The sequence below is a fragment of the Camelus bactrianus genome, chromosome 6 (genome assembly GCF_048773025.1).
Source record: "Camelus bactrianus isolate YW-2024 breed Bactrian camel chromosome 6, ASM4877302v1, whole genome shotgun sequence".
Classification (NCBI taxonomy): Eukaryota; Metazoa; Chordata; class Mammalia; order Artiodactyla; family Camelidae; genus Camelus; species Camelus bactrianus.
This window is the reverse complement of record NC_133544.1, coordinates 58,407,501-58,433,855: the sequence shown is the minus strand read 5'-3', so window position 1 is coordinate 58,433,855 and position 26,355 is coordinate 58,407,501. Positions and strand designations below refer to the sequence as shown.

Here is a 26,355-nt window from a genome sequence, read left to right as displayed (position 1 = left end):
TGAAACGGGGACTGTTCAAACAGTCTGTCGCACAGCTGTTCTTGCTCAGAAACAAACGGCCAGGTCTGGTAGTGGTATCACTCTTCAGGTACTATCATGACAGTAAAGTTTCTAGGGAGGACTGGGTGGCTCAGAAAGATGTTAAAAAAAAAAATCAAGCTTTATTGGAAACACCAAAAAGATGTTTTAAAAATATCCTCTTCCCCTCCTTTGCTTTATCTCTTGCATTATGTGTATCAATTGAATTTTTTAGTCAGAACTATATTTCTCCCATCGGACTGAGGGTTCTTAAGAATTTGGGCTAAAGAGAATCAGTGAAAAGTTGGGGCTGTTTTTAAAGTTGAATATGATCACAAATAAACTCTGGGAGTTTTTTTCATTGAGGTCATATCAATATGGGCAGATACATTGCTAAAAATTGTTTGAGAAGGAAAGCCTTTACAATATTAATTTCTTTTCCTTTACTGATGCATTTCTTTAAGGTTTTGAAAGATGTAATATTTGTTGAGACCCTCCCCCAATAACAACTGAAACCGATGAAATTCATTCAACTGAGAAATAACATGTTTAGAGAGGTTCAAAAGATAAAAAAAAAAGTCAGTCCTTATGATATAATTAGTCAAAAAAGTGTTTTAATCAAAAGGGAAGAGAATGACTTTGTAAACTGGCACTCAAAGCAAGAGGACTCTATCCCAGTGCTTGGACTGAATCATGTCCCCCCAAAATTCACATGTTGAAATCCTAACCCTCAGTGTGACTGGATTTGGAGATAAGGCCTTTAGGAGATGCTTAAGATTTAATGAGGTCATAAGACAGGGGCCTTAATCCAATAAAAATGGTTGCCTTGTAAGAGGAGGAAGAGAGGGGTCTCTCCCTCCTTCAGTGGGCACACGAAGAAGAGGTCGTATGAGTACACCAGGAGGTGGCCGTCACCTGCAAGTCAGAAAGGAAGCCCTCACCAGGAATTGAGCCCTGCCAGACCTTGATCATGGACTTTCTAGCATCCAAACTGTGAGAAAATGAATTTCTATTGTTTAAGCTTCCCAGGCTATGCCATTTTGCTATGGCAGACAAATCTGATTAATATACCCAGAAAGAAGAGAGAGCTCCCTGCTGTGCTCCTGGTGAGTCACAAGGACTGGGCAACAGGTAGCTGAGAACTGCTTCCATGAGCTCCAGAACTGGCCCCAGGTCCTGAACAGTCCAGCAGAGGTTGCCACAAATCCCAGATGCATGCCCTGTCCCTTCCCATTGATGGTTTTGGCTTTGGTTTGTTAGTTTAGTCTTTTTTCCTTTTCTTGGGTGTTTGGGGGAGGAGAGAGCTGTTTATTTGGCTTTGGTTTATTTGTTTGTTGTACATAAAAACAGAAACAATTAGCTTGGGTAAATTACTGGCATTTCACCCTTTCGTATCTTGATGAAATAAGAAAATCATCACCTTTAACACATCTGAAAAAAAACTAATCTTTTACTGAAGATTTTCTATCAATGCCTTTATGACTCTTAGTAATTTTTATGTAAAAACCAGTCAACCTCCATTGGGAAATAAAAGTCTATTACTTTATCAAGTCATCTTTTAATTTCTTGCCTTGTTGAATTGGTGGGAATTAAAAGTGGTGTCATTAATAACATTAGACCAAAGACGGTATAGGGCAACAATCCATGAGTGAGATTCTAGTCAAAATCAATACAAACATGGGAAGCAGCTTATGTTTGCATTCACTGCCCCACTAGTTTGGCTTCTTAACCTTTTCATCCTTATTCATATTGATTTTCCATATTTGCATGTATCTCAGATACTATCATATTCATTCAAAAAATGTAATAAACACTGGCTAGATATTGGAAAAAAGCAAAAAGAGACAAGACATTTTACTTACTCTTAGAGGACTAAAAAATTTAAGTGGGCAGACAGTTATGTAGGTATCTACATAAAATACAGTACAATAAACATTATAATAGGAGCATAAATACAGTCAGCGCTATGTGAGTATAAAGGAGGGAGGAAGTCAAAGAAGTCAATGGAAGGAATAATATTTGCTTTTGGCCTTGAGTGATGGGTTGTAATTTTCTGTAAAAGTAGAGGAGGAACTATAGATATGATTCCTTTGGTCAGCACAGTATTAAAATATAAGTTTTCATTTGTATGCTTTTGCAAGGAAAGGGCATATGCTCTCCAATTCACACAATTTCCTTCCCTGCTCTGCCAGATGCCTAAAAATACTTAAATTTGCAACTTTCAAGATAGAATAAGCAAAACTGTGGCACTGGGAGGATGGAGAATGCCTACCTAGCACTTTCTGGGAACTGTAACTACTTTCATACAGTATAGCATAAATTACATGGAGAAGATTGGTGTGATATGATGTTAATAATAATTGCTAACATTTGTTGAGGGTTAACATGTACCACTTCCAAGTACTTAAAATATAATCATTCAATTGCCCTTTACAACTATCCCACGTAAAATCAGGATTATCATCGTTTTAGAAGAACAAACTGAGACAGAGAAAGGTTTGGTATCTCACCAAAGCCAGGCAACAGGGAAGTGGTAGAGTCAAGATGTGAAGCCAGGTGGTCCAGAGTGTGAGCTCCCTCACAGCAATACATATGCAATAAAGGTAGAATGAGGGAGAGGGGATGGTTTTGAATCATTCCAAGGAATCTGTACCTTATTCTGTAGCAATAAGGAGTTGTTGAAAGTTTTTAAGAAGGGAATGACTGCTCAAGTTTATGTTTTAGAAAGGTAACATGGAGGACGCATGGGGGTGGAGTGGTGACTTTAGTCAAGGGAAATAATCAGATAACAATAGTGATATCTAGATAGAGAGAAAATGAGAGAGTGAACCAGGGCAATGACATCGGGGATGCAAGGATCTTTTCCAAGATGGAATTCACAGGTTGTCCCAGTCTCCTCCCCAGGCACCCTCAGGCCTCCCTCTTATTGCTGTCCCCATCCCAGTCAACCAGAATTTTAATTGCTATGCCCTGTCTCCTCTACTGAAAACTACTAGCTGTGTCACATTTTCCATCCCTTTCTGGGTTCAGACCCTTTGTATCATTCAGGATGGTAGCTAAAGAATCTGTTGCTTTAATATATGTTAACACATTAGTTAAGCTAAAGGGACCAACTTTGTCTCAATTCCCTCTCCAAGTAGCAATGCTCATGGGAGACCTAAGTTTAAGATAGAATAATTCTGAGCTCAGATATAAAACAAGAGTTGGAAATCCAAAGAATAGGTGGAATTTAGCAGAATAATCAGATTGTACCATGCAAACTAACCATCATTTATATAAATTTATCTGTAGAGTCAGTCTGGACATACATAGTTTCAAAAATTAATTCCTGTATAGGAAGAGGTCCTGGAATCATAAATTAATTTTGTTCATTTAGCCTTTCTTAATTTTTATTTTTTAAATGTTTCATCCATAATACATGAGTGTATATCAATTTTTTTGTAAATTCTAAAAGATATTAGCAAATTCACATTTGTGTTCTCAACACAAGTCCCAGATGTTTAGAACAGAACACTTTTTGTTCACCACTACATATTCATTATTTATCCTTTCATCTGATTCCAAGCTTGGCAAACTAACCTGACTGCACTCTATGGCCAAGGAAAGTTTTTGTGTCTGGGAACATCCCTGAGGCACCCGTCAATTGTTTATTTGCATAAAGGACCTAGGAACTTACTGGAAAAGAACTCATCTTTAGGGTCATTTTTTATCCACTCTAATCTTCCCTATAACTGTCCTAGGGCCTGTTTGTTCTCATGGCTGGGACGTGAAAAGTGTGAAGTGATGAGAAGGACTTTCAAATTCCATTAGCAACTTTTGGCTGTCTGCAGATATCTTGAAACTCTATTTCAGATACCAATACTGTTCCACCTAGAACCTCATTTACACATGAAAAGAGATAACCAAGAATTGGCAGACATTTGAGGAAAACCACCAGCAAGAAACTAAAGTCAACACAGTCAACACAGAAAAGAACTGAACCCTGCACCAAATGAAACAGTGCTATTAGATGAAACAGTGGATAACTCAAATAATTCAAGTAATGTTTCTGAGACATTGAAGAGGATAACACATTTATGTTTTAAATCAAGATATGGTTACTATCACAATAATACAAACTTAATTCTGGGAGAGGCAGACAGTAGATAACAAAATACAAAAACTACTCCTTAGGAAAAGAGAAAAAAAGGACCAAGCCAGCAAGGAACAAACTATTGCTTTGTTGCATAAATTCTTACAGAATACCAAAAAATTTGAAACCTTTGAAACTCATTCAATGACATCTCGTGACCTCAATATCAAAACTAAATGTTAACACACAAAAAATGACCTCTAGACCTATACTGTTTACAAATGTTTATAAGCAAAGTACCAAGAAATGACTAAAAGCACTATATAAAAGAATAATACATTGTGAAGTAGGTTTTATCCCCCAAATTCAAGAATGTGTCAATATCTGGGAAACTATTAAAGTAGCATTTACAAACAGGTAGATAAAAACCATATAATCATCACAATAGATAGAGAAAATTATTTCATAAAATTCAGCACTCCTGATTTAAAAATTAGTGAACTAGGAATAGAAGGGAACTTCCTTGGTAATAGGTTATTTACAAAATAGCTATGGAAAACTTAAACATAATGGAAAATTAAAGACAATTTCATTTCAGTCAGGATCTAGTGATGAATGCCCATTTACACTGCTACAATGTAGTGATGGGAATGGTCGACTTCAGATACAAAGACTACAAAGACGTGTTGTCTATAGAGAACTGTAAAACAGTAGCAAAACCAACTAAAATTCAGTCTGATTTTATTACCATCTTGTGCCAGCAATTCTAAACAATGTCAACAATACAATACTTCTCTCTGGAAACAAATATTGTTGCTCTAAGATCTAAAACTACAGCTTGAGTGACTCTTGTTTGTTAATGTATGTACATATTGGTATATATATATGTTTCAATTATATATGTGTTTATATATATGTTTCAAATTAGCACATTGTATCATTTGTTCTTTGATAAGTTCTAATATATCTGGAAGCCAAGATGGAAAATTCCTAGCTATGCAGCCATTCCCTGGCACAGGGCTCAGCTACATGGATTTGTATTGAGAGGACGTTCCTAAGACTTCAGAATCATCCAGGGTTGCTTCAGGCACTCTTTGTGTCTTGTACGCTTATGACACTACATATTCCTGCACTGAAACAGCAGATTAAAACAACACAAAAGAAGTGATATCAAAGTGGTTAAAGTAATTATAAAGATGAAGAAACTGAACTGGATTGACTTCAATTCTGCCATTGTATGAATGCCAGGAGAAAGACACAAGATATTGAGCTTGAGTGCCTCATTTTCCCCAAGAACTGGACGTTCATTCTAAAGCAATGGATCATATAATTGCAATGTTTGTGACTAGGCAGCTATTCCCTCTGATTTTTGTAGAAGAAAAAGAAATATTTGTTTCAACCTAATGTAGTAGAAATTTATGATGACTTTCTGATGAAGATATTTTAGTGGAACACAGTGACATTTGGAAGCTGATAGAATTGATCCCCAAGAAACATAGACATGGACAGTATGACAATTTCTGGACTGCATTAAGGAATGGGATCTTTATGAATCACTGAAAATTTTATCCTTATGTTTAAGACTTTTCCTATTTGTATACCTGCTGCTTCATGTGCGAAAAAAACCTCTAAAATGAAAACTAATAGAAATATCCTATCCACTATGAGCAAAGATGGATTAACAAGCCTAGCTATACTACTAAACATGAGTAACCAAGATTAATTTTTCCAAACTTTAATTGACAAATTCATATATGTTAAGGCTTGAAAATAAAAACTGTACAGTTATTTATTACTGACAGACTGTATGTAGAAATAAATTCCCCTCTTTTCAAAAAATACATTAATGTAATTGAAAAGTATTAACCCATAGCTTTTTTCCGTTTATGTACTGTAATACTTGTATTCTTTTTAATATTAACTTTAACTGGCATGTATATAAATGTAAATTTTAATTAAAAAGCCTTTAATCTGTCTGCATTTCTATTCTGGCTATTATTATTACTTGTTTCCTTCCATATTATTATTGAAAATAACTTTGTCATATAGAGGATGGAGTGCTAAGAAATGATCTAGTCTAGATGTCAAATACATGAGAGGTGTGCTGTGTCTACCTAGAAAATATAAGGCTGTAAACAGAAAACTCTCATAGAAGTTTTGAGATTTGGCAATGTGGGATGATATTAGCTTTCCCACCCTCGCAATGAAAAAACTCTAAAATATCAAATAAAAAAATTAATAAGCATTCAACTATAAAACTGTTAAATAACATAAAATGAGTTAAGTAAATAGGACAGGAAGATCAATACTTTAAGATGTAAATCTCTCCACCTTCAATTAACTGAAAAAAGAATCAGGTTAAGAATCATACAACTGGAATTTGAAGTTACCTTAAAGTTCTATTAGTTGAATCCATTGAATTTACAAGCAAAACTAGCACATTCCAAGTAGTAATCTTATGCCCACTCTGAGGTGGAAGATAAACAGGATACAGCTTTGATTTCCTCATCAGTGTGATGTGGGGGCTTTCATATTATAGAGACACTGAGATGCAGCTTTCCAGGAGAATGAAAATGCCCACATCAATTTCATGACACAATGTTAGCAGTTCTCCACTGTGATCTGTTTGAAACATCAATAAAATCATACCAGGGTGAAAATCAGAAACACACTCCGCTAAACATTCATGAACACTCAAGATTCCGTTTTCCGAAATAATTGTGTGAAAGTAACTCACCAATTAAGGAATGTTATGAAACAACATTATTCTTTGAAACTTCTATTGATATTGACCTAAGAATTTTTAATTATTAATGACACTGTTCCCTGGCAACCCATATATACAATAACCTCACTAGATTTGTAGCTCAAAGAAACCAGTTTTTAAGAAATACATTCTGCAACGTGGTAACCTCCAGTTAAGTAAATTAAAATCTGGAAATTTCCTATTCTTAGTTGGGGGCAGTCATTATTACCTTCTAAGCATGTTTACCAACATTTAACTGTAGAGTATAAAATAAAATTCCTAAATTCACTGAAGATTATTTAAAATGAATACTTTTATGTCACATAAAAATTTTATAAAGACAAAGTATTAATTCCCAGACATTTTGTAGGAGATAAGTAAGAAAATTTTGAGGGGGAGGGAGGGTATAGCTCAGTGGAAGAGTGCAAAGGTCCTGGGCCCAATCCCTTGTATGTTCAGTCCCCACAGGGTCCTGGGTTCAATCTCTATTAAAAATAAATAAATAAATAAATAAACCTAATTACCCTCTGACTACCAAAAAATTTTTCTAAAAGAAGAAAGTTTTTGTAATGTACACAGGAGACTATGTACACATACTTTGCTCTGGAATCTCTCATTTTACCCGAATATCTGAAATCACTTCTTAGTGTCTAAGACCTAGTGTCTTAGACCTTTTCTTTTCTTCCTCAGGCCGATCTCTTGACATAAAATCATTGCTCTATCTTACAGTCCCTTTCTGAATTTCTTAGTTCTGTCGTCCATCCTCAGCCTGCCTCACAATTCCACTCTGCCTACAAAATCTGTGGGTCCTTCTTTCTCCATTTCTAAACTCATGCTCATTTAGCATTTACCATGTTTCTCTCCACTTTTTTCCGCATCTGACTCCAGCCATGCAGGAGGGTGCCATTCACCCCATTCTTACCCACTGGTCTAGAATGTGCAACTAATACTATTTAACAAAAAACATGGAGTCATAATAACCCCCATACGCCCTGCCATTCACTCTCCTCAAGTCAATAACAAAGCAGGCAGCTTGGTTAATACAATATTTAGACTAGCAATGAAGAGAGATCTCTCTCCCTCTTGTACTCTGAATAAATAAATTAGTCTGATCAAATGAAGAAATGTGGTGTAACATGATTTATTTGGGCCAGAGCTGACACTGGGAAGACAGAGCCTCCTTATCTGCGTACAGAAACTTAAGCAAAGGTCAGCAGTCACAGCCTCTGATTCGTACGCCATGTATGAACATCACGGGGAAGAACTTGAACCCGTCTTCAATAGGAGTCCAAACATATACTAATATGTCTTACAGGCAAAAAGCAGTGAAAACAGAATCCAGACCACAGAGAGAAACGAAGGGTCTCCTAAGAGAATCTCTAAGAGAAGCATCAAGAGTAAGGTTCAAAACTGGTTTTGCCACACAAACCCAAGCATCCCATCTGGGGAATGGAGTTCCAGAAACAGAGCTTTGGTTCAGTAAAGCTGAAAACTCAGTGTCACTCAGGACCTGGTCTCCTTGCCATGGACCACCACCACCAACACTCTGGACACTAGAAGGGAAGGTGTTTCCTTGCTGGATGGAAAGAAATTTTACCAAAGATCAGAAGTGGAGGCAGCTGGAAACTGTCCCAGGAGGGCTCAGAGACACTGAGAGCATTGTAGACAAAGACAGGATTGTCATTCCCAACCCACAGTGGGAGACACCTGGAGACAGACTGGGGCAGGGGGCAGGGGAGCTGCAGCTGGAGCAGAGAGAAGCAAAGGCTGAAACTGGGGCTGCTATGCTGAGTGCCCTGGCCTTCTTTGGAAGTGGCTGTAGGTCCCTCACAAAGGAGGGTGGGGAGGCATAGTTCCATCTGGGAGGTGAAGTCTGTTGACCTATGTGCCCGGGAACAGATAACTAAAGTGCTCTCACCTAGGACCCAGCCATGGTGGGATCTAGGTAATGGCAGAGAGTAATATCTAAGTACAAATTGAAGGGCTGCAGAGACTAGGGAAAAAACAAAATGTTTTCCCAACAAAATACTCTTTGGTAAAGAAATAAACTATTTTCAACAACCATGAAAATTCAAAGTAACCAGATGAGATCTTTTATTGGTAGGATGAAAGGTTCAAGGCAGAGAATGAACAGGGAGTGAGGGTGGGAGTCAGGTAAACCCACCAATTAGAGATACCTTTCCATTGAAAAGCAGCATTAAAAAGTGCAAATCACTCTAGAGCTAAATCTAGTCACACTTCAGTAAACATTAAAATATCCAAACTAATAGAGTGACAGAGGGAGAAGGGTCTGGAGTGTTAATTCTGGAGGAAGAAGTGCATCATTTGGAGAGATTGGCAGCAAGAGAGGTCACAGGAAAGGTTACAGATTCCCAGTTGATGCAACAGAGGCAACATGGCACTTGAAGGTGAACAAAGGATTTGCAGCAAGGCTTCTAAGGCAGACTTAAAGTCCCCATAAACTACAGTGCCTGGATCTCTAGAGCAAACTGTATGCTATGAAAGATAGTTTGATGTAGCAACTGACTTCCTGCTAAAGGTCACTAATGATGAGAATGAGAGCAATAATCACACTATACATAGAAAGTGTGTATAAATAAATCAATAAACAATTTTAACACATGGATTTGAGGTCCCATTATTTTTCAGGTGGGGCCTTTTCCCCAGAGAGACCAGTATCATTTTATCTTTGTCTTTTAGATACATTACAAACATTCCATTTAGGTTAAAATAAATTATATAGAGCTATTCGTGAAAAATTAATTCCCTTTGAATAAACTATTTGTCCTTTTTTAAAGGAAAACAAAAGATGCAGAGATGTAGATATAGAAATCCCTAACTTAAGAAATTAAATTGATTTTTTTTCTTTTGGTTCATTAGTGTTCCTCTTTTGTCAGCTTTCAGTATCTTTGCACCTTCCTTAATGCTCAATTCTATTCATGTACACGCTATTGTTCTCCTTGTTTCAACTACTGGCAAAATCACAAAACAGAAGACAAAGGAAGTCATAATACTCTATTAGTTCACATCGAAGGACCACGCGTTTAGGAAGGATTCAAGCCTGCTTTTGCAAGATGATCCTGGAACACAAAAACACGATGAATATATCAAAAATATTTCTCACGTACTGCCTGCCATAAAAAGATTGTTTGAATTAAACATCATTATTGCTCTGTTGTCAACATGTTAGCATATAGAGATAAGCCACACACATGCCTGAGCTCTGTCATGAGCCATAAATTACTGTTGTATTTGCTATTTCTGGTTTGTTTTTTTTTTTTGAATGTTTAATATTTTCCAGAGCACACTAACACAGACCTTGGATCCTATTTTTGACTGAATTCATTTTTCCTCAACTTGTAAGAGACAAATTCTGAGTGAGCCTTTGAACTCCTCAAATGTTTCAAAGTGTATTGCTGAGGAATGATCCCACCGAGGACAGGACTGTCACTTAGGTGGGACTGTGTCACATAAATGTAAGCAAGGCTAAGAAGTCTTTGCCATTGTGCACAAGGCTTATTGTGATAGAAATACCTGCTTCATTTTACATAACTATGGTTTGTTTGTTTTTTTTTAAGAATTTAGGATTGACCTACCTACTTTGTGGATCATAAAAAATTTAGAGCTATTAAAGACCTCAAAATTATCTTATTGAAACCCTTCCTTCTTTCTATGAGGAATTATTTTGGCGCAAAGCCAAATGGCTTGCCCAAGGTCATGCAACCGTAGAACAGGCTGGGGGGCGTAGAACACATCTTTCTGCTCCATTGTTAAGTCCCTCCTACCATGTATGACATTTGATTTTGTGGCCAGCTATACTTATTATGAAATTTACTATAAGAAGAACAAGAAATTCAATGATGCTGACTCCTACTCTAGTTCCAAAAGAAGATATTAATTGGCTTTGGAAATAGTCTATGGTTTGGCTTATTGGTTCTCATTCAACTCCTATTAGAATTGATATATTTAAAAACATCACTAACTCCTAAGTGAGGATGAAGGATTCAGCCTGTAGACTTTCTAAATGTGTCAGGAAAAAACATGCAAATTTGAGGATCCAGACATAAGGTGTACACTCGGTTGTGCTGTTGACAGTTACATGGTCAGATCATTGTGTTCCAGCTTGCAAATTGAGTGCTTCAATGTGATTCTATGATCTGCCATCCATCTGGAAGTTTTATCTGATAGAAACAAAAAATTAAGTCCTAAGAAAATGACTAATATACACTTTTTCCTCAAAGCTTAGTGAAGGTCTGCTCCAAAGAGAAACATCTGAAAACCATGACTAAGTCTACACGGTCTAAACCAAAAAAGAAATGTCAACTTGACTGCTATGGATAGCTAAATTTAAGGTTTTTGACGGAAACAAATTTAGGTATGCAAGGTAAATTGTTTGGATAACCATTTAACCAAGTGATACAAGAAGAAATTAATAGTAAAAGAAGAAATGTTTTGTGAAAAATTAAAAACACTAGAATTAAAAAAAAAAACCCATCCTGAATATAAAGACTGTGGGCTTCCCAGAATTCTAGGGGTGAAGAAGAAGAAAGATGTGTTATAAATTTTTTCCCCAGGTATTAGATTATGAAGACCAAGAAATCTATTCAATAACTATTGAGCAACTACTATGTTCAGGACACTGTTTTAGGCAATGGCCAGAATAAAACAGGCAAGATCGCTGTGCTCAGACAGGCTAGCCTTCTATTAAAGGAAGGCAGTGTGCAAAGACGAAGAAATTCATGGAATGATGTTCCTATTCTTTCATTGTTCTCCAAGTGTCAGGTTTCTAAACCAAAAGAGTTTGAGGCAAGTAAAGAGTGAAAAAAAAATCTACATATCTTGTCATATTCGATTTCTTTTCCTGCCAGAAAATTATCCAATGATTGCCTATAAAATTTTGATTTCATCTCCCTAAATATGGATACTTATTTAGGCACATTAAATGTTTTTCATATGAAAGAATCAATTTTATCATTAATTAAACAAACGTGGATTGAGCACCTGCCACTTGCCAGGCACTCCCACAGGGACTGGGAATGTGCATTTCAAGAACTCTTCTGGGGTAAAGACAAAGAATTATAGACAATTATCTTTACTTCCTGGAAACATCAGTATCCTTGTCCTGAGAAAACAAAGATAAAAATAATCCCTAAATAATTTTAACACTAGTTTTAATAATGCCTTTTCCACAACCATTTTTAATTGTACATACCTAGCATCCAAGCCTGACAACTTTACATGGTACATGTTACATGTTATTTTTCCTGCTTTATAGATGAGGAACCAGGTTGATACAGGTTAAATACTTCCTAAGGCTGCCAGGTAGTAAATAGTGAAGCCAGGAATATTTCTTCAGTCAGCCTTATTCTAAGGCCTACACGTCCATCAAACTCCCCAGGGTCCTGCTTCTCTGCTACACCTTACTATTTCTTAAAGAACCTTTCTATAACTGCTCAAAACTTCAAATAAATTGTAGAAAGCGATTTGTGGAGAGAGTGCTTTTATAGCACTGCCCCCACAAAGCATGGAAATGGAGACCCCAAAATGACTTGCCTCTCCGTGTAATGATGCGCCCTATTGTGTAGGAGTGTGCTTTACTCCTAAGAAATGAGATGCATGCAAATTATTTCCATGTTGTAGGCAGGCTTCTGAGCAATATGTAAATAAGTGAGAGAAAAAAATATCCACATTAATAAACAGCCCCTTGGATATATGAAACCCATCTGCGACATTAGGTAAAGAGTTTGTATACTGTGCAGTCAGACGGGATGTCCATATTGCATTCCTCAGTGTCTGTAAGGGAAAACAGAATGATGGTTCAGGTAGGGCGGTGCCATATGGCTGAATCCATGAAAATATCACAGAGTTATTTTTTTTCAGCAACTGTGATCGGTCCATGTAAGCAAGGATCAAGTCTCCGCAAATAGAATTGACACTCCAAGTTTCATCCTGTTTCCAAGGTCTCTTTCTCACACATCCTGCTGAGATTAACCTATAATATTTCTCTGCACGTGGATTTAGTTCTCCTAAAATAGGGGATGGCGACCAAAGGGAAATTGCAAGTAGAAGAGACACAAGCAACAGAAATGGCCCAAAGTGAGAATCACAGATTGACAATACAACATGTGCCAGTGAGCCCATCGCTGACATTATCAAGTAAGATGACTCAGAGGGAAAAAAAAAATCCACCAAAGGAACTGTTAACTCACACCAAACAGGAAATGACTAAAGACAGAACAGAAATGCAAAGCCAGGACCAAACTCGAGTCTGACATCCTTAGCTGTGCCCTCCAGGAAGGGACCCTAATATGTAGTAGCACCTTACTTACCTGGTCCTATTACCACTCTCTTGGAGAACTGGGAATGATGGCAAGAAAAGAACAGGCATGCTGTCATTTCTTTTCTCTTAATTACTCTACTTTTCTTATTCTTTCCCTAACGAGATTTGCTGTTCAGTTTTGTTACAACTAAAAAGCAAGAATTAAGGATGACATAATCTGAATAGAACAAGTCAAATTAGCCGTGACTTTGGCAGGGTGTTCACCCCACCCTCTCTTATAATCTTCAGAGTCTAGATAAAAGAGACTGCTTCTTTGGCTGCTATTAGCATCTGCTTTGGGAAAGATGACTTTCAAAGTCTTTAATAGTATTTTTGTGAATTATACCACACAACCCAAAAAACTCAACACCTTTTAGCTAAGTTTTACCTAAGCTCACACTGGAATTTCAACCACTTTATCCACAAGGAAATTCTACTTTTATTTGACACATGACGCATATTCACGCTTGCTCCCAACGTCCTACTCTGGATTTAATCTTCTAAATGTATTTGAATCAATATTCTGTTTGGAACCTCAAGCTGAGTTAACTCGCTGCCGACAAGGCCATACAGAAGAAGTGAAGAGACCCACAGCTCCTGAGACCTCGGCCAGCGACAGCACACAGTGTTCTAGCTAAGTTCTCTTCAGAACACTAAGAACAGTCAACTAAATTTCTCTCCCGATCCCGTCTGCTTTGCCGATCACATGACACGTAAGCCCCACTGGTCCTGCATTCTTTTCAGTCCTCTCACTCTCTCATCACTGTGCTCCTCCTGCTCTCCAAGTCAGCTGCCTAATGAACTCCCGCTACCTCGCACACTAACTGAAATCTTGCCCCCCCCCCCCGAGAATGGCTCTTCTCATCCTTCTGTATGTCATCTACGTCTGGAGTTGGAGAAGTAGAATGGTATTAAGATGTCCTGCTTTTTAATTCCAGACCATTATCTTCCTCCCTCATGTCAAATCTTGTCTGCCTTTCATTTTCTCGTCCTCTAGCATCTCATGTTTTTACTCCTCCTTGTTGTTGTCACTCACAGTATCTTTACTTCATTCCATTTAACTCCCCATCACCTCTCTACATGTTTCAAACACTTCAGAACCTCTCTTTCATCTTCCTATTCACTCCAAGTTCAACCTTCATTCTAAACTGCCTTTAATTTCCATCAAAACCCCAGTCTCACAGTGATTTCCTCAATATAGCGGGTTTCACTACTCTACTCCAATCTCCCCACAAGAAAGTGTTCCATCTCCCAAAATCTTTCTACCTTGAAACTTTGAGAATCCATTACCTTCTCTGACCACACCTGCCAACTGTTCAGCTCATTTATTGTTTTACTCCCATAATTTGTTGACATCCTCAATCTTCCGGTCCCACATCCCTCCATTTTCTCCCAGTCTTCCACCCCTTGCTATCACTGAGCAATGACAGAGAAAATGTCACATATTTGTCCAGTTTTTTTTCCACTAGAAATTTATGGCCTGAAACTTATATTGTACTTTTAACATTGCCTGACATTTCTTCCTCATAGTCTGGTTTTTGTCCTCAGCTGTTCTTCAATACTTCAACTTCCCCAAGCTCAAATTCATTGTCTTCAGCATTACCTAGTGCATTACCTCTTCTCATAAAGACTAAGGGAAAAGGTCTTTAAGGGGAATGTCATTAGACTTCTTAGTTTTCCTAAGGTTGTTTGTGTCCCCTAATTGGTGTGGAAGGAAACCCAAAGTATCCGTGTGTCAAGTGGGATGTGAAGATTGGCTGAGAGATTCAGGGGTCATATGGCCAGGATAAGAGCTGGTTACTGTTCCAGCCAGAAATCTGAGGACAACATGGTTGCATCTTGGAGAAATGACTTAAGCCAAAGATCCAAGCAGGGTTTCATTAAAACCACAGACTAATCACTGAAGAAACATTGGACACTTTGTGATAAGTTACATCTGGGGGAAATGCCAGTGCAGAACCAATTCAGAGCAAGAGCAGAAACAGCAGGAAGTAGTCCTTCCCTCCCCAACCCTGGGGGTGGCTGCATAAGGCCCCTAGAACTGGGAACTGACCCAGGACAGGATGTGGTGAGGAAGAACCAGAGCAGAAAAAGTAAACGTCCTCATGGCTGAATTTTTAACCTGCATTAACCAGGTATTAGGTTAGTCTTTTGAACTGATTTAACCTGAAATTGACTAGACAACATTTTCTGTTATCAAGTAAAAATGGAAGCTTACAATAGTGGTGATGTCAAATCATGAGGAAAAAAAACTATAAATTATACACATGAAAATGGTTTACCAATTTAAAAATTCATATAACTACCCATGTCAAAATGTACAACACATTTTAGCCTTAAAGTAATAAATCGCACTTGAAGAAATTTTCCCTTAGAAAACAACTATTCAAAATGAGACATGTGTCCTAGGTTGTTCATTGCATCATTCATAATAAGAAAGTGGGAAAACACAAGAAATCCATCAGTAAGAGATTAATTATGTATTTAACCATAATTCATATACATAACAATAGGCAATACAGTAATTTAAAATTATACAGATCTACATTTATTTGCAGAGAAAGATGTCACCACATAATATGGAGTGAAAGGGGGAAAATGGCAGCCCCTCCCCATATATGAAGTAGTGCCTCTTCATTCTTTCCTAATAAACAAATCCACAATATCCACCTGGCCATAGAACATGCTCATTTCTCTATTATGGCCAAGATGTGCTTATCAGCGTCCTTGCTACCAGTGTCATTGCGACACTTCATCAGGCAATCCCCTCCTCTCTTCACATTCATCAGAGTAGGCATTTGGTCCTGCCAGAGAGAAGGGATGAGGAAATCACTGAGTCTAAGAGGACAGTTTCCAACCCCTAAGTTGGCCCTACCCACAATCACGGGATTCAAGATAATGGATCTCACAGCCTCTCTCTTAACTGGTGATACTCCCTTGAGTTCCTGACTTGGATATTTTGTCCTTTTTATTTTAAATACTCTATTTGAGTGGTCTTATTCACAACATGTCTTAGGTACACATTCCCAGAGAGAGACCTTGAGATGAGAATTTGTGTGCAAATGATTCTTTAAAGAAGTGCTTCCCAGGGAGACTAATAAGCGAGTGGGGGAGCAGGACAGGAAGTGGGATCAAACCAAGCGAAGGTGCCATTAGGGGCAAAGTCCTCAAAGGCAAATTACATCTCAGTTTGCCCCAACTGGAGGCAAGAGCGCAGGGCTTTCTACTCCTGTACACTTGACAACTGGCTAAGGTCTGCCCCTTGGCACTGAAACAACCAGACACCTCCAGCTCTCTGAGCCTGCAGACACAGCAGCCAGTTCCCGAGGGCAGCTCTGCACAGGTACAGACCACTAGATACGAGGCCGTATGGAAGCTGGGGTGGGGATGCTGGCTAGAAAATAGAAAATGCAAAAGGGATCCCAGGAGATCTGTGTGCAAAATGTCAGTGTCCACTCTAACATCCATAGCTTCAACCAGCATGAAAAATGCCAAATCTGTATCATTACTGCAGACCTCGCCCTTAAACTCCAGCTCTATCTACCTTCTTATTGACTGGACCTCTTCCTGGTCACCAGGCTCCCCAAACACACCTTGTCCAAAACTGGGCTCAAATCCTTATCCTCACACACTGCTTTTCTCAGTGAATGCCACCTTCACACCTCCCGTGGGCCAATCCAGAAAACTCAATTCACCACGCCAAACACCTCATCCTTCAATTCACCAAGCCCTCTTGATTTTACTTATTTGGTGTATCTCTAATCTATCCCTGAGTCTCATAGCTTACTTCCAGCTTAGTATTCTCCTCACTGCTCCTCGCTTCCTGCATCCCCAGTCACTCATCCTCCATCATGCTACCATGGATTCTCATTCTCAAATTTAAACTTTACTCTATCACTCTACCGCTTAATGTCTTTCAATGGCTTCTCATTTTGCATGTTAAAAAACTAAGTACTTGGCATTTCAAGTTACATCTATCTACTTTTTCAGTACCATTTTCTACCCTTTAAAATCCTAAACTGAAGACATATTAAACTCTGCCATTTTCCAAAGTTGTCTTGCTCTCTTACTCTTAAGGTAGTCAATGAAACAATGAGAATCTACACATCTTTCAATACCTGGTCTCCACATTACCTCCTCCAAAAGCCTACCTTGGCGTTCCCTCTCCCTTGAGCTGATTTATTTCCCCTCTCTGTTCCCCACTGCAACTTGTGTGTACTCTATGGTAGTATTTATTTACATGAGGTCTTAAAGGAAAGAAACATCCTCATCCTGGGCCTGCCTAGCATACTGCCTGATGTAATGTTCTTGTCATTTTTATCCAACTTTTGGCTGCTTATCCACGATCAGGCAATATATTGCTATACTGGGTACCAGTGATGACACAGATGAGTAAGGCTGGGTCTCTGCTTATAGTCTAATAGGAAGGTTTTCAGCTAGGAGATGATTCAAATATAATCCCATGATGAGTTCTGAGGACTATCCACCAGATGCTGTGAGTTTCAAGGAGGAACATTTAGCCTAATCTAGATGGTTTAGGGAAGGCATGCTGTAGAATATAATGTCTGAGAACAATTTCAAAGAAGAAATAAAGGTTAGCCAGGCAAAGAAATGTGATGCCTCAAGATATTTCCATTTCAGCGGAAAGCAGTATTATCAACCAGCTGTGTCTTATCCCTGAATGTCACCAAAGGAACAACCAGCCAACTTGGGAAAGGACAGTAACATGATGGACCTTCCTTACCAGAAGTCTAGGTGGTTTTATCAATTTGGTTGGATTGTTTCTGAGCCTCAGTGGAGTTAAACACTCAACAGGCCTATGCATATATTTGATAGACTCTCCTTCACCTAAGCATTTTCTGGAATGAACTTTAGTCTCACTTACCTGAGATTTTATTGGGATTAAGCAACTAGCAGGCAAATCTCACATAGCCGATTTTCCATTGCCTTTTTAAACGTATCACCAGAGTCCAAAATGTCTGCAAGTTTTTTTCTTAAATGTTACCGCAATAGGGTAAATTTTTATTATTATATATGGAAGCTAATCATTTCAGAGTAAATAACAGATGTTTGCACCCTTATTACTGTTTGGTACTGACATCAGTATTAAATGATAATATGAAAACATGTCACAAACGTGAATGATGAATTCAAATGTCAGAGAAAAGAAATGTTTAAAATAGAAAATGTAAGTGTCTTAGGCAAGAAGTAAAACTATGAGCACCTTCTTCAGGCAGTGTGCAATACTACTTTCCTGAAGAATCATAAAAACCTGGAAAATTCCAAGGTACACTTCTCTTCAAAGTTTTGTTACTGAAGTATAGGTAATTAAAGTGTTCATTTGATTGATTAAGTCATAGAACCTGGCAAAAAAATTCAACTGCATCAAAAATAGTAAATGTATTAGCTATTATGTATGTAGATAGATAAAGAGACAGCTAGATAGATGTTCTCATGTTGTATACTACATTTTCTGGACATCGTTTGATACGTTTCTAGAAACCAAACTTCATTTATTTTGATATTACTTGATTTACCTGATTTGCAGTTGCAAATGCTGTTGTTAATTTAAATTACCATCATTTTTTCTGAGACAGAAGCTAATTGCGCTAAAACCTGTACCTTTTAAAATGGGCTAGTTTTCACCCAGTAAAGACTAGGAGTCATTTTTTTTATTCAGGTAGTTTTAAAATATTGGGTGCATTTCACTAAGTGAAATGTTCTCTTTTTTTCCTAGTCATTAGCTAAACATGATCAGGATTGATGAAATGGGACATCCAAGGCCTTACCTCTGGGGTGCAAGCTCTGTCTCCTCTGAGGCAGGCATTTCTGTGAAGGAAGGCATCTCGCCTGTCGTGTTGCCCGCTGGGTCCTCAGCGCCCGTGATAAGACTCATCCCTGAGAAGGTGCACGATATCCACGTGTTGAATGAATAAGTGAACACATGAGCGAATGAATGACTGATAAAAGCATTCCCAGTTTTTAGGTTTCCTTTAAAATGATATCACCTTGAGCACAGTTTTGAAACATTCAAGACATTGAAAATATATTGTAAATCTTAAGTACTATGTCCATAAGAAAATCTGAAAGTAACAGCAGTCTTAATGAAGAGGATAAAAAAGAAAGTGGCGCTCACATTCACTTCTGTTCTCCACAGAGAGGTCAACAGACATTGGGGACAGCCTCCTGCTGACCACACAGAAAAGCCAAGGAGGCAGGTGGCCCATCTCCTCCTCCACAACCATTGATTATTGAGCCAGACTTATTTAAAGTGGAAGGTGCAAAACCAGAATTGATTATTTCCCAAGAGAACAGGAATGGTGGCTTGACTTGAGGTTGCAGTATAAAGGAACTGTTATTCCCAGGTGGAAGGCTGTGGCTCTTACCCAGAAAAACAAGGTTCAGGCCTAAGCCTTGGCTTCTCCCACATGTGCTTCTGTGTTTCCTCACAGATTTGGACTCTACTTTTAACCTGAAAATACATGTGCTTGATCATAACAGAAACCATGGAAAAAAGTGATCAAATCTTTCCAATTCCACATCTAATACAGTTGTTAATTTCAGCTCTAGAAGTAGGGCACATGGCTTGAATCTCCACTTGAACTCTGAGAAACTCTTACCTTAGGTAAGTTCCATGACTTTGTTACGTCTCTTTGTCACCTGTGAAAATGGGAATCGTGACAGTTTCCCTTCGTGGTGTTGTCATGAGAACAGTCAGTGGTTGGTATACAAGCTGTAGCAGCAGCAGAACAACATGACAGTCATCGCTCAGCCATGAAGTGTGATGGGCACACGTCGGGAGGAACAAAGCTCTTTCCCTCCTGTCTCCCATGCTGGCTGGTGTAGAATCAGGATGTCAAAGCTGAGGCTGTTAAAATAAGCAAAGTGTCTTTCACCCTTAAGAAATTAAGGGGAAAGTTGGGGGAGGGTATAGCTCAGTAGTGGAGTGCATGCCTAGCATGCACAGTGTCCTGGGTTCCATTTCCAGTACCTGTGTTCAAAAAATGAGCAAATAAATAAACCTAAAATTACCTCCCCCACTTAAGAAAAAAAGAAAGAAAAACATTTTTTAAAAAAGGAAACAAAATTTAAAAAATAAAAATAAATAAGAAATTAAAAAAAAAGAAACAAGAGGAAAGCAACGAAAATGTATGATTCCAGCACTGCATGTCCTGCACGTACCATAGTTCTTAATGTCATCATCACAACAGATCTAAAGCTCAGTACCATTTTCACATACAAAAGTATGAGGCTACAAGAAGTCAAGTAATGTGCCAAGCTCACTGTCTGCCACGGGAGGCAGGAGAGGGACTGAGGAGGTGAGCCGCCCAACCAGAAGAAGGCACGAGGAGCCCACATGGAGCGAAACAGCACCTTACTGCAGTACAAGCGGGTGGCCAGCGCACTCAGGTGTGCGCACTTGACCTTTCACTATGCCCGCGCATGCGTATTGTTCGTAATGCTGACTCATGCTACTAGCGCATGCGTACATTTACTTCTTAACCTCACACACATGCAAGTTACTGTGAACTTTGACCTGCGTCCCACGGCCTGGTCACTTAAGACTGCCGACAGTCACAGTCCGGTTAAGTGGCAGAGCTGGAACTTCAAGCCCGGGTCTGAGTCTACAGCCCATATTGTTTGCATACCTCCCTGGTGCTGCTCGTAGTGGTGGACCTCTCGTGCAGGGCCCTCCTCATCCACACACTGTCCTAGCTACTGGACCAAAGTTCTCCTGGCAACTGTGAGAACAGAGCAGGGCAGGCCTCCCCTCCTCCACTCCACCATGCCCCAGTAATAAAACTGACCTTTTGAGCTCCGTCCAGCTGCTTCAAATACGTATCTTTTAATTGAGCCTAAACTAGGGAGAGAAAAAGAAGTTATTTATTGGCTTCCTGTAAAATCCTAAGCACAGCTAACCGGAATGAGAAAGCTTGGTAGAGAGGGACTTGATGTGCTTTGGAAGAAGAGGCAGCAATAACTGGCCTATTTGGAACATATCAAATAAATCCTGCTTTTACTACTGAATGACTCATTAGATGGGTTAATTAGTTGATTTTTTTTTAAATAGCTTTGTGTGCAAGAGAAATTTTCTAATCCTTTCCATGTAGGCAACTTTGCTTTGGAGAATGTAGGAGTGTGATAGAAAGAGTGCTAGAATTAAAGCTGGATTCCTGACAGCGCAACTGACCTACTGCATGACCTCTGGCAAGAGCTATGTGAACAGTAAAAACCAAAAGATACTGTTGATTGAGTTATCATCCTTGTGACTCAATTTTTTAATCTGAATGTGTATAGACTTCTGCAATTCTTGGAACAGGAAAGCTAAATGACTTCTGTATATCCTCTTCCAAATGTACTAATTTTACTGAGACTGAATTATATCTATTAAATTTCTTACCACCTTTCTTTTGATAGAAAATACCCTTCTGTTGTATTTACACTATTCATAATATATTCTGATATTCATCTGTTCTTTTTTCCATTTAATATTTCATTCAAATTACAAGGTGACATCATTGTTTACAAACTGGTATTTAAATATCTTTCCTGGGGAATATTTTCCCTTTTTATTGTTTAAACAAGGTAATAAGCAGATGAATTTAAATTCGAGCTGAAGATAACTTCTATATTCATGTTTTTATTCCACTGAATGCCATATACAACTCAAGATAAATATAACCCCCCAAATTCAAAATTCAAAGTATAAGTGGGGAAAAAAAACCTATTCTCCATGAAGTCCACTTGAGCCTTTGTACAAATTCAAGTATAGTATTCATGACATTTTCTACGTAGAAAATGAGAGGTGAATTTGACATTTAAAAATATGCTTCCCCACCCCCACCCCCCAGACCTACTTTCACAATAGCTTCTGCGAAGTGCAAGAGGCCTGAGGGACAATTTTAGAAATGGCAATTTATTTCCTGATTCTTTTTCAGAATTCACATTGAATTGTGAAAATAAACACCGGAAGTCCACGAGTTGAAACTTACCCGTTGACAAATAACATACATGTCTCCATTGTCAAAAATGTGTTTAAAAGCAAAGAGCTTAATGGTGTCTCACTTTAGCAACCCAGATGTTTGTTCTCAGCTTATCCTATTATTATTAATAGGAATCTAATTGATATTAATTCTTCAACAACTAGGTTAGCACTTCCTCACTGTTCAACTTTTTGTCTATCGTTGCCACATTTAACCGTTTTCAGATTCCCTCCAGACAAATTCTACATGACCTTCTCCTCTGTAAAGATAAGCTGTAAAGATAGCAACTTTGTTTAGAAATACATTTTATCAAGCTTCAACGCTATTGAAGTCTCATCAGCTAGTGAAGGGCAAGCCACACTTCATTTTTTAGATAGCCCACATTGTTTCCCATAATGTAATGACTCGAGCTTGGGATGTTTAAATGGTACTTCATGGTGCCGACGTGGTCTAAACTTCTTCGCGATTATACATATGCTATTCTATGGTGTGCACTAATCTCTTCTGCCTTGGGTGTTTTAACAAAATGGCTGAAATTTTCAGCCATTATGGATGAGTTATTCAGCAAATCTGTAAAAGCAATTCCACTTGACAAGCCTATAGTACTACTTTAAGTGATTGAATCTCTTTGATTCCACAATAGCAAGGTCCTTATTATTCTTGCAGGAATTTCACAAGTTCTAAGAATATTTCCAAAATGCCACTAGCCACAGTGCCAAAGAGAGAAAGGCAATTCAGTCAGAACTATACTAATTTGATTTAGGGAACCCAGTTAGAGCAATGATTTCTTTTAGAAAGGAAAAAAAAAAAAACCTCTTCTACTTTATATGCAAATGTATTGATCATTTATTAGATTGAGCATTTTGAAGTTCTATCCATAACAGGGTATTCCTCTCTTGCTTAAATTTATTTTCTAGTAAATGAATGGAAGTCACAAAACTGGTGAGGTCATGGAACTTATTTATCTGAAACACTGAATTGTATACAACCCTTAAAGGCAAAGGGATGTTTTTTGCCCCGAGGGTATTAGTCATGGTCCATAGTTCGTGGGAAAAACTAAGGAAGTCTCAAAATTGTGTTCCTATTATTTCCATTTCTCTAAGACTTTGTTTGAATTCCAAAGTGAATTTTCTATTATCCCATTGTACATTGCATAGGAGGGTACCAACCAACAGCCTTTGCGGAGAAACACCTGCAGTTACATTCAAAGCATGACTTTTCCAAGCAGTTTGTGAGCTGGCCGGCATTGTCCCCAAAAGGATAAAGGCCTAGGTTCTTTACCTGACTGGCAGAAGCATTCCAGCACCACGAAAGGACTCTAAACATTGTTTTGTAAGTAATGAGTCCTGCTGGTTTCATCCTGCAAGACATTGAAATCCCACAGGGAAAATGTGATTAGAAATAAAACAGAGGGCTGGGGCCTTTAATGAGTTTCCTATCCACAGATGCCATCAAGCTTTTATACTATTCATTTTATTTCTACAGCTTCAACAAAGATTCCCAGAGTTGTGGGCCATACTCTTAACACTGAAGTGCACAGAACTTGGCAGAAATCTACACTTCAGAGATAATAACATATCATTCCATAAAATAAAGTAAAAGGCATAATCAAAAAAAGAAGTTAAATATGGAAACCTGTTTTGACAACAAATGAATACAGATGAAGCCAGACAGGAAAGGTGTTATGTATGCACGCTTTTCTCATGTTTCACATAATTTATGATAGTGCAAGAACCTATCAAGTTTTCTTTCTTTTTTCCCATATCCTTTAAGTCAGATAGATTATTTATATTGCTTTCCATCTTATATGAAGGAAAAATTTCAAAGACTAGTGCTTTAAGAGAACAGAACAACACTTGTAAAAATCGGCCAAAAATATATATGGTTCATTCCCCAACTGCATTTTATTCATTATTATAGTTGGGAATTCTTCAAAGCCATTTGGATATCCAAGAAAATAAAGTTAGACTTTCTGAATTAAAAAAATTTAAAAAAGGAAAAAAGCAATTGTTATTTAGTAGGTGAATCATAGAAATTTTACCAGAAGCAAATAGTCATCAAATATACTATGTTAATAAAGATAACTACTGAGTTACAAAAAAAACCCCCAAAAAACCTTCCTGAATCTTGCATTAGGGAAAAACATCATCTCATCAATTTTTTAATTAAATGACAGATAAGGGGCTTTGGGAGTTTGTAATTACTAAAATCAAAATAAAACAGATTTTTCCAATCTTACAAAACTATCCTTGAGTTTATTTTTCACTTACAAAAATTTTTCACGTATATTCAAACTAGAAAATTTTACAAGCGATTTAGGAAAGAGCCAAGAATTATGGAGAAACTATACCATGAAAATCTATCTTTCCAAGAGATTTTAACTTTTAAAAATATTTAGGTTGCCTTTTGACAGCTTGATATCGACTCTTACTGGATTTTTCAAATTAACTTCTGGTGAGCCAAAAGCTTCTGTATGTCTCAGATTTTATAATCCTATCTAGAAAATCATTGCCTAACTAAATTAATGATAAATCTAATAATTTTCTGAATTATTGTTGATAAAAATAATGTTGAGCAGGGTAGTAGAAATAACTGAAAGATGTCTGCCATTTCAAACTTGTTTGTCTCAATGCAAATAAAGAAGAAGGTAATAATTCAGGAGACCTATAGAAACTTTAGAAAAAATAGATATGCAAGAGTCCTAAGGTGATGAACATTCAAAAATAGAAGCTTGGAGTAGTTCAAAGGTATTAATAGAAAAGAAAAGAAAAACATTTTTGGAGACAGTGACTGGAGAAGTCCATGATATCGCTAGCCCCAACCCAAATCATGTGTTTCAAATTATTTAATCAATAACATTATTTTTGCTAGCCTGATACTTATAAGAGGCCAATATGATTGAAACACTGATTTATACTCATACGTAAAACCCTGAAGTTAGGGCTCTTTCTTCCTCTGTTTCCACCATCACTTCACGTATTTCCTTTTCTTCATTCCATGGATCATAATAACAGCTTTCATTCTATGAGTGCCTACAACGTGCCAATCATGTTAACGTACATTTGCAATAAAACACTTCCTGCAAAGTGGATTATTATTCCTATTTTACAGATGAAACTTAGAAAGTTTACATAAGGGAAGTCTCCCAAGAGCACACCACTTTAAAGAAGTTAACCCATGATCCTCATACAAAACATGTTACATTGTATATTTAAATTTTCTTCCATCCCTGCTTTATATTGTGTTTATATCTCTATTTCCCCTATTAATTCAGAGAGACTATCTTTTTCCAAATGATTTGATCAATAAATTTAGTCAAAATGATCAATGGATTAATATTTGGAGATTCAACCTTAGGAAATCATGTTGGAAGACATCAATTGAGATTAATTTTTCTTAAGTGAATTTTCTAAGCTTGGCAGTTCAAATAATTTTAAATTAGTTGAACTATATTTAGTATATAATAATGGTTGAACCGACTGAAATACGTAAAATCAGCATGGTGTATCAAATGTAGAGGCTGGAAGGAATTGACAAATAGGATCGTTATGATGCTGGTAACAACGGAAAATCATTAAAAGAGAAGATACTAGCAACTTGAATAAAGAGAAGCAGTTCTTATGAAAAAAATAGACAATGTGGGTATATAGTTAAGGTTAAAAAATAGGGAATTTTTTGCACCTGTATGCTATTTGTCTTTGTCAAAATCTTGAATGAGGCATGCATTGCATCTCCACATTAGACACGTATTTCAAAATATCTGAAAGATTTGATGATATCAAAGAATTTTCCCATAGTTGCTTTATTGATTTTGACAGCAAAATAGTGGTTTGGAGGCCTCATTTGTTGTTTGACTTATTTCTTTGGATTTCCAGACTTCCAAATTCCAACTTAATAATTTAGTTCTCTCAGAAAAAAGTAGCATTAGTTTACTGTTATGTTTGTATTATTTTGGTCTATTTCCTAGTATTACTTACCTTACCATGAATTTTAAGTGAAGATACCTTGACATTTTTATTGCACATGATTTGGATGTCTAAATTTAGTCAGTTAACCCATTCAAGGTTTTTTGGGTTTTGTTTTTTTCAGAATAGAAAAAACTTAAATTAACCCTTCTGGTTTTAGCAAGTAATGGTTTGAACTAATTTAAACTGATTCACAGCTTAAAAATAAAGCCTCAGTAACATCACATAAAGAGTGTATTTGAGGGAAAAGT

The 26,355-nt window shown here is 37.5% G+C and overlaps 1 long non-coding RNA gene across 1 annotated transcript in view; it reads right to left on the bottom strand.

Annotated features, from left to right (window-relative positions):
- Positions 1–15,669: 15,669 nt before the first annotated feature.
- The window catches only part of LOC123619138 (uncharacterized), an 85,952-nt gene continuing 75,266 nt past the window's right edge, over positions 15,670–26,355 (bottom strand). Inside the window, exons 13-18 of the long non-coding RNA XR_012507564.1 lie at positions 23,421–23,499; positions 20,964–21,016; positions 19,776–20,023; positions 19,542–19,627; positions 18,945–19,053; positions 15,670–15,959 (exon numbers count right to left, since the gene is read on the bottom strand). This is a non-coding gene — a long non-coding RNA (uncharacterized LOC123619138). The remainder of the gene's footprint in view (positions 15,960–18,944; positions 19,054–19,541; positions 19,628–19,775; positions 20,024–20,963; positions 21,017–23,420; positions 23,500–26,355) is intronic.